General features: G+C 49.4%; 1 pseudogene; it reads left to right on the top strand.

Annotated features, from left to right (window-relative positions):
- Positions 1–216: 216 nt before the first annotated feature.
- Positions 217–8,270, top strand: LOC144119946 (uncharacterized; annotated as a pseudogene).
- The last annotated feature ends 247 nt before the right edge of the window (positions 8,271–8,517 follow it).

Raw genomic sequence — 8,517 nt, 5'->3', positions numbered from 1 at the left:
AGAGAATGTAAACAACATCGTGCTTGCCAAGAAGGTGCTGTGTTTCGCTGCACAGGCCTGTCCACGTCGTACAAAATTCCTTGCTGCTTTTTCTCCACTAACCGATTAAGTGGCAAGCTCCTGTATCAGCTTACAAAAGAAGTGATCGCTGAAATTGAAAAGTGTGGCCTCTACGTCGTCCGGATCGTCACGGATAACCACAAGATTAATGTCACAATGATGCGCCACCTGGGCAATGGTTCCCTCAAGCCAGTGGTCAGTCATCCAAGTGATCTAGAAAGAGGCCTATTCTTGTTTTTTGACCGGTGTCTTATTATAAAAAACGTGCGAAGCCTTCTGGACGGGAAAATGACAGATGGCAGTCAACCAATAACTGGAGAGTTTGTGAAGCAGCTCTATGTCCTTCAAAAAAATGAGATTGTGAAACCAGTTCGATTCCTGACACAGAAGCACATAGAGCCAACTAATTTTGAGAAGATACATGTGGGCAGAGCAGTGCAGCTGTTTTCAGATGAAGTTATCTCGGCGCTTTCTTTTTTGAAAGAATACCCCAGTTACCACCCTCATGCAGAACAGTTCAGGAACGCAGACGCAACAATATTGTTAATGAAGATTATGCAGAAGTGGTTTGCCATCCACAATGTGGCCAACCGATCAGCACATGTGCATATGAGAAAGACTGCCCAAATGCACTTTTTTGCGCTACCGACGAACGCCTACAATTGCTGGAGAAGGAGTTCCCAGACTACCTCGCAACTCTCTACAATGCCTGTAAAAGGAGCGGGAAAAAGTTTCTTAGTGCTGAAACCTACGAAGCTATCTTGCTGACAAGCAAATCTACGGTAGTATGCATTAAGTACCTTCTCGAGAGCGCCTTCTTTTATGTTTTAACAAGGAACTTCTCGAGCGACCCCGTCGAGCTCCTCTTCAATTCTTTGCGGCAAATGGCAGGCCGCAACGACTGTCTGGATGCAAGAGCCGTGACATTTAGCCTGGAAAGGATCTTGCGGACTGGCAGCCTCTGCCCATCCCAAGCTTCAAACGTTGAAAACGGACAGACTGCTTTGAGGTAGGTGCATGCTATTTGAGCTCCGGGACGAGTGCTCATAGTTGTGAACTGGTTGTCTCTTGTTTCAAAATAGAAAGCTTATCACATTTCAGGCCCTTGCAGAACTAATATTTCACGATGCGAGCAGCTACTAGTGTTGTAGCCTGCCTGCTGACTAGAATTTTTTACAGTTCAGAACACACGAGCACGCAAATCCTGCTGTGCCGATGGGCAATGTGTTACAAGCAGTTTTTGCTTTTATGTGGCTGCTGCTTAGTAATGGTAGTAAATGTTTTACATGTATTGCAGTATGCATGGTGCCTCCCTGAATGTGACGTCCTCCGAACTTGATGTTCCGGCTGAAGCAACAGCACAGGCAACCACGCGCGATTCGACCGAGACAGCGCAAGTTGCCCCAGCCAGGTATATCTTGCATCAAATGTTTCTCAAGAGCTTACGCTTGGCTGGCTCGCTGGACTACTAGTGCTGTTCTTTTGCAGCCAACAGCGATTTGTCTAATACATATATTTGGCTGATATAAATAGTGTGCATATTTTGTTTCACGTTCACGGTAACTGATGATTTTGTGATGCCCATTGACGAGCTCTTCACATCCCTGAAAGCGATGCCTCGTGAGTGCACACTCGTTCACCTACTCCACCCATGTGAAGTGCCACCAAAAAGCGATCATTTTGCGTTACGTCACAGCTATGACAACTGAGTGGTATCAATGCCCAAAATTTGAAAATTTTGAGGGAATGCACGTTGAGTGGCGACATGATAAATGTCATATTTGGTTTATGCACTGGCTTTGTCTCTACATGCTGTCTAAAATTTGCTCTGCGGAACTTTTTTATAGGTTAGTGCCAAAAGCTGTTTTTTTAGTGCTCTCACAAATGGGAATACATTGCAGAATGTCTAGCTCCAAATAATAATATGGGTATGTTCTATTTCAGTGCAGCGGCCGCCATCAACCATAACAAATGTCAGCATCGCTTATATAGCAGTGTTCTTAGCGAGAGCAGTTGAGGAGCGGAGGACATGCAGCTTCTGCCCTCCCCTCCACCTGTCGGATGGACCCAGTCCCGTGCTGATGGGGCGTATTGAATTGCAATCAAGGGGTGGGCTAACATTCCCAAAGTCAGAATTTGTCACTGTCCTTGTGACCGGTAAGAAGGCTGTTGACATTGCTCTGCCGCACATAAAAAAGAGCAACGTGCGTCAGCAGCTGGCTGAACTGTTATTGCCTCGACTAGAGCAGTCTCCCCTTTTCGTTTGCCCAGCAAGGGATGACCACGCCGCAAGCACACTATCTGTAGTGTTTGATAAGTTCATGAGGCCACTCTTAGCCAACGTCGGCGCTACTGTGACAGACAGGGCTGCTTACCGCAAAAAGCGGTACAGGAAAGTGCTCCGTGTTTGAAATAAACACAATGTAAAAACGGATGCCGAACAATATGGCTCCAATTTTGTCTTTGTAAATAAAATGTCATTTATCCTCAAATGGTTTTATCTGTCCTCCTGCCAAGCTGTAGCTTCGGCGCTTAAAACACTCTTTTTTGCTTGCCGCGCACGAAAGAAAAAAAAACGAGACTAAATTCGCCCCAGTTCCAACCATACACAACGTAAAAAAACCTTATGCATTGCAGGCTTTTATTTATTTGGGGATACTGCTAGCCCATTTCGAGGCTGTAGCAGGATTGGGGTATAATATGATACATTTGAACACGTCACAAAAGAGGCATCCACAAAAAGGAAGCCCAACATTTGAGTGGGACAATGCATTCAGTGGCATCTGTAAGCGTTGAAAGTTAAATATATTACACGCATGTACAAATCTCATTTGTACCATTTCCAGAGGAAAACTGACAGAACTCCTTGATCTCTATATATCAAAAGTAATTTCAGGTTCTAAACTAATATGTAAAAGAACTGCAGAATTAAAATAATCCTCTCCGCTCGACTGTAAAATGTTCCGTGTTTGGAAACCATGCACGGCTACAGAAATAAAGAAAATTTCCTGCGTGTTGTGAAACGAACGCTCTCATGACGATCTGCCTCACCCCGGTCCTAAGTCAGCGTCATAATTTAAAAAAGCAATTGCATAATTGCACCAGTCAGCTACTTGTGCTGTGCGATAAACTTCTAGTGCGCGTCGCACACAGACTGCGAAAACTGCGTTTTCGTCCTCTGCGCCCGTCCGCATCAGGGAAAGCGAGCCTTGGGTTGCGCGCGCCACGGTGAGGCGAGAGGAGCAGTCACACCGCTTTCTCCGATTACGCTCTCTCCGTGCGAATGGGACGGCCTGAGCAACGGCGCGCCGCCGGAGCTGATCGCGGAGGCCACGGTCTGATTGTATAGCTATGTTGCTGTCGCAGTAAAGACGACACAAAAGTGGTTGCGGTGCACGCGAGCTCTCCTTTTCAATACTCCGACATTTTATCAGGTATGCGACGCAGCTGGCGAAGCGAGCGAAGGCGAGCGCAACGACGAGGAACGCAGTGTGACGTCATACCGAACGGCGGCGGTGCGAGCCGCCCGACATCATGCCAGATGGTGCGGCGAGCGCGCAAAGCCCAGTAACAGGCTCACATATCTGGGAGGACACCCGAACCGCGCACTAAAGGAAAGGATATAGGAGGGAGGGAAAGAAGAAAGAGAAAACTGAAAATTTAAAGTTGCATTTTGAGGAAAGGCGCGGCGCTGCACAGTGGCGGAACACCTGTGGCTCGGTGCTACTGGTGTGCGATGTCAGTGCACGTTAAAGATCCCCAGGTGGTCGAAATTATTCCGGAGCCCTCCACTACGGCACCTCTCTCTTCCTTTCTTCTTTCACTCCCTCCTTTACCCTCCCCTTACGGCGCGGTTCAGGTGTCCAACGATATATGAGACAGATACTGCGCCATTTCCTTTCCCCCAAAAAAAAACAATTATTATTACTGGTGGCGCATGCGCAGTTGTGACCAGGGAGCGAGAGAGTGAAATGCGCCGTGTGTCCTCACTGCTCCTCACGCCTTGTGCAAAGAGCTATTTTGTAGAACGTGGGCACGCCGACCGCGTCCAATCTATTACATAAGCAGAAAGTATGCAACCGGGGTAAGGACAGTAAACACTGTACTAGACGAAGCTATAAAATTACATCAAAGGCGGGAGCGCAGGGTGTATTCCCCGTGCGCTTCAAAGTTGTTCCAAATTTACCGGAGACACGGTGTTGTGTAATAATATTTAATAACCGCCTGAATTCACATTGAGCGCAGAAAGCTATAACTGCTCAGTTAGCATATTTAAGAGCTTTATTCGCAGAATCCAAGGTAGAAATGATTTTCATTTGCATCAATGAAGCTCTCCCAAAGCGTTCCACCAAACTTTTAATTAAAAACACACTTGTTTTAAGCTCCAAGCGTAAAAACACATTATAGAAACACCTAAGCAATTCTTATGGCGTGTAAATGCGCGAGCTAATGTAACTTCGCCACAGCGTCAGTGGACGCCTCAATCGCATTTTGAGTATCCGGTGGCGTTTACCTAGAACTAGAGACAGTGTACCCGCCGCGGTGGCTCAGTGGTTAGCGCGCTCGGCTACTGATCCAGTGTACCCGGGTTCGAACCCGACCGCGCCGGACGCGTTTTGATGGAGCCGAAACGCTATGGCGCCCGTGTGCTGTGCGATGTCAGTGCACGTTAAAGATCCCCAGGTGGTCGAAATTATACCCGAGCCCTCCACTACGCCTCCGCTTTCCTCCTTTCTTCTCTTAATCCCTCCTTTATCCCTTTTCTTACGGCGCGGTTCAGGTGTTTACCGATATGTGAGGCAGGTCGGAAAAGGCAGACGGGACACCTGAACCCCGCCATAAGGGAAGGTAAAAGGGGGGAATAAAACAATAAAGGAACTGGAGGTTACCGGAATAATTTCGACCACCAGTGCCCGTTGAAGATTCCCAGGTGGTCGAAATTATTCGGGAGACCACTACGGCACCTCTTCCTTCCTTTATTTTCTTAGGCCGACCTTTTTCCCTTCCTTTATAGCGCGGTTCAGGTGTCCGCAGATATTAGGGACAGATACTGCGCATTTCCTTTCCCCAAAATCTAATTTTCCATTTTCAAATAAAGGCGCATTAAAACGCGAAAAAAACGCCGTCACAGCTGAAGGCGCGATGCGTCTAAGGTTCCTATCTTTGTACAGTTATGAACTTGTGGTCCTGTTAACGCTCCAAGGCGTTAAATTGATTTCTGCGCCAAAACGCCTCACCCACCGACAGAGCTGTTGGAATAAAGCCCGGTGAGTTTCACCCGCCGCTACAACTGTGCGGTGACCGACCCCCCCCCCCCCCCCCCCGTCAGTCAGCCCATGTGTTGCTGCTGTTACGTCCGCACCGCTGCGAAACTCTTGTTACCATCACACAACGGCACATGCACACATAGGGTGATTGGCCAAGAACTGGGGCCCAGAGAGATTTTCAGGTAAATATTTCCTGGACGAAAATAAAATGAATGCTGAGGAAGGAAGAGGAAAAATATGCCCTCGAGGTGAGGCAAAAAGAGGAAGACGAGGCAAACCTCCTGACGAGGCCTACACCCCGAATAATACATCGAACAGTGGCCGCATGGCAAAAAAAAAAGACAACAAAAAGGAACAGTGAAATGAAACGGGAAATGCTTAACGCACACAGGAGATCGACACTAAGGTTTATAGCTTAGTGGTTTAATGATAATAATAATTGAAAGAAGAAAAATAATATTGAAAAAGTTGCCAAGGTAGGTGATTTTATTCCATTATAAAATTTTGAACAGTGGTAAAAACAGATTTGTGGCTGCATACCCAAGTATGGTGGTTCCAAACGACAATATAATTGGGTTGCTCAAACAACGGCCAAGCTGTTGTAATAGGTTCTCTAAACCCGACTTCTCTTCATTGTGTAGCGGCGAGGAAACAACAAAAAATGGTCTATAGTTTCGTGCTCACCACAGAATACGCGGACGGGATAAAGCGCCAACGCAGACCTGTGCAAATAAAAATTTAAGGGTGGGATCCGGCAGCGGGGCCTTGAAAGAGATACCTCAAGCTGCCGTGAGTGGCTGATTTCCTCCTGCACGAATACCTCAGGTGCAGGTAATCATCAGATCTCAAAAGAGATCCAGTTGTCATTCTTAACAAATTCTGTCTTCAAAAGCTCGCTGCTGTGATGTACGCTGTAGCCGGAACGAGAGGTAGCACGGGGCCATTAAGGGACGCCTTTGACAGGCAGTCCGCAACTACATTGGCTGTCACACCGCTATGACCAGGCACCCATATCATGTGAACAAGGCTCAAATGCGGAGGCAGTAATGAATGTAAGGTGTTCAAGATTGGCGAATCTACAGCCGAAGCAAGGGACGAACACAAATAAAGAGAGTCTGTAGAGACAGTGACTGAAGAGAAAGATGGCTCTAGTTTGCGAAGTGCAAGCACCACCGCCAGAAACTCCGCTTGGAAAATTGGGGTGTAGTCGGGAAGCCGCACACAAAGCGACCAACTAGAAGCATGCAATATATTCCCACCCCTGCCTTTTGATCACATTGGGAGGTGTCAGTAGCTATGATGAAAAGTAGTTTAATGCGAAACTGAAACTGTGTGCGTTGAATCTTCTTCTTTGCCTCAGTATATATCTCGACCGCATTCTTCTTCTTTGTCGACTACTTCTTCCCCTTCTAAATGTTTCTTCAACCTCACTTGAAAAAAAGGAATTTCTGCAAGCACAAAAACCACGGCGTTCTTAGCTACGGTAAGCCAGGAACTGCAAGCATCCCATCTTTCCTCTGTTTTCCCCTCTTCCTTACTAGAACGCCTTTAGAAACTCTAGTATTCTTTAGACTTGCTTCTTTGCTCATCTCCGTGTTCATTTTTTTAACTGTAATGAATGACGTACTGAGTCTTTCGCCTTCTTCCAAAGTGGCCAGGCAGAATCCCGCAGACGTCATCGACACCCAGGTTCCACGAAGGTAGACGTGAAATGCATGCCCGGACTGGATTTAATCGCGAGCTAGCCCCCGAAGTATTGTCGACATGTTCTCTTCTGCGCGCGCAAAAAAAACCTTAACTAGAAGAAAAAAATGTCTCGAGGTCTCCCTACTTCTCGAGCCAATCCGTTGCCGTGGGTATGTGCCATTGAGCCCGAAGATATCATCATCATTATCTCGAGTCGGCTGCTCGAGCTCTCTGTGCTCGAACGGCACGAGACATCGAACGCACGCCATCTTTTCTTTAGAGCCGTTCGTTCATGACGCCCCCCCCCCCCAAGCTATGTGCGTCCACACCATTCCTCCCAACCAGTACACTGCTCAGCTGTATCAGAGTGGTTGTGGACTTCAGCTCGCGATGCAGGACGATCCTGGCCAAGGAGCTGACCGTTGCTGTGAGAGCGAGAGCTGCCGGAACATCGCAACCTGTTCCGCGCTTTCATCTGGGCAGCCACCGGACGCCGAGCTCGCCAAGCACTTCGTCGCCTCGGGGCCACGCAGGACCAGTACCATCGGAGCAATCTGTGCCACGGGACCATCTAGGCAGCCACCGGACGCCGAGCTCGCCAAGCGCTTCGTCGCCTCGGAGCCACGCAGGAGCAGTACCATCGGAGCAACCTGTGCCACGGGATCATCTAGGCAGCCACCGGACGCCGAGCTCGCCAAGCGCTTCGTCGCCTCGGGGCAACCCAGGACCACTACCATCGGAGCAACCTGTGCCACGGGACCATCTAGGCAGCCACCGGACGCCGAGCTCGCCAAGCGTTTCGTCGCCTCGGGGCCACGCAGGACCAGTACCATCGGAGCAACCTGTGCCACGGGACCATCTAGGCAGCCACCGGACGCCGAGCTCGCCAAGCGCTTCGTCGCCCCGGGGCCACGCAGGACCAGTACCATCAGAACAACCTGTGCCACGGGACCATCTAGGCAGCCACCGGACGCCGAGCTCGCCAAGCGCTTCGTCGCTTCGGGGCCATGCAGGACCAGTACCATCGGAGCAACCTCTGCCGCGCGGTCATCTGGGCAGCCACCGGACGCCGAGCTCTCCAAGCGCTTCGTGGCCTCTGGGCCACGCAGCACGAGTACCATTGGGAGACAAGCCGCTGGTGAATGCCACCACCTCCGTGGCAAAGGCGAAGAGGTGCTTAAGCTCCTAGAAGCGCCTGTGCAGAAATGCACGCAGCCGGTCACAGCCGTGAGCCGTCCCCCACAACCTGAAGGGTGAGTTTGCTTTTAAGCCTTCTACTCTGCCGAGTGGCTGTGGTGCACTTGCGAGATTTTCCTCTAGGCTGCTTCTCCGTTACCCGCCTCGGTGGCTTAGTGGTTAGAGCGCTCGGTTACTGATCCGGAGTTTCCGGGTTCAAACCCGACAGAGGCGGCTGCGTTTAGATGGAGGTGAAACGCTAAGGCGCCCGTGTGCGGTGTGATGTCAGTGCATGTTAAAGATCCCCATGTGGTCGAAATTATTCCGG

Source organism: Amblyomma americanum, chromosome 1, assembly GCF_052857255.1.
Source record: "Amblyomma americanum isolate KBUSLIRL-KWMA chromosome 1, ASM5285725v1, whole genome shotgun sequence".
NCBI classification, from domain to species: domain Eukaryota; kingdom Metazoa; phylum Arthropoda; class Arachnida; order Ixodida; family Ixodidae; genus Amblyomma; species Amblyomma americanum.
Note: the sequence above shows the minus strand (reverse complement) of the source record. Positions and strands in the feature narration are given on the sequence as shown.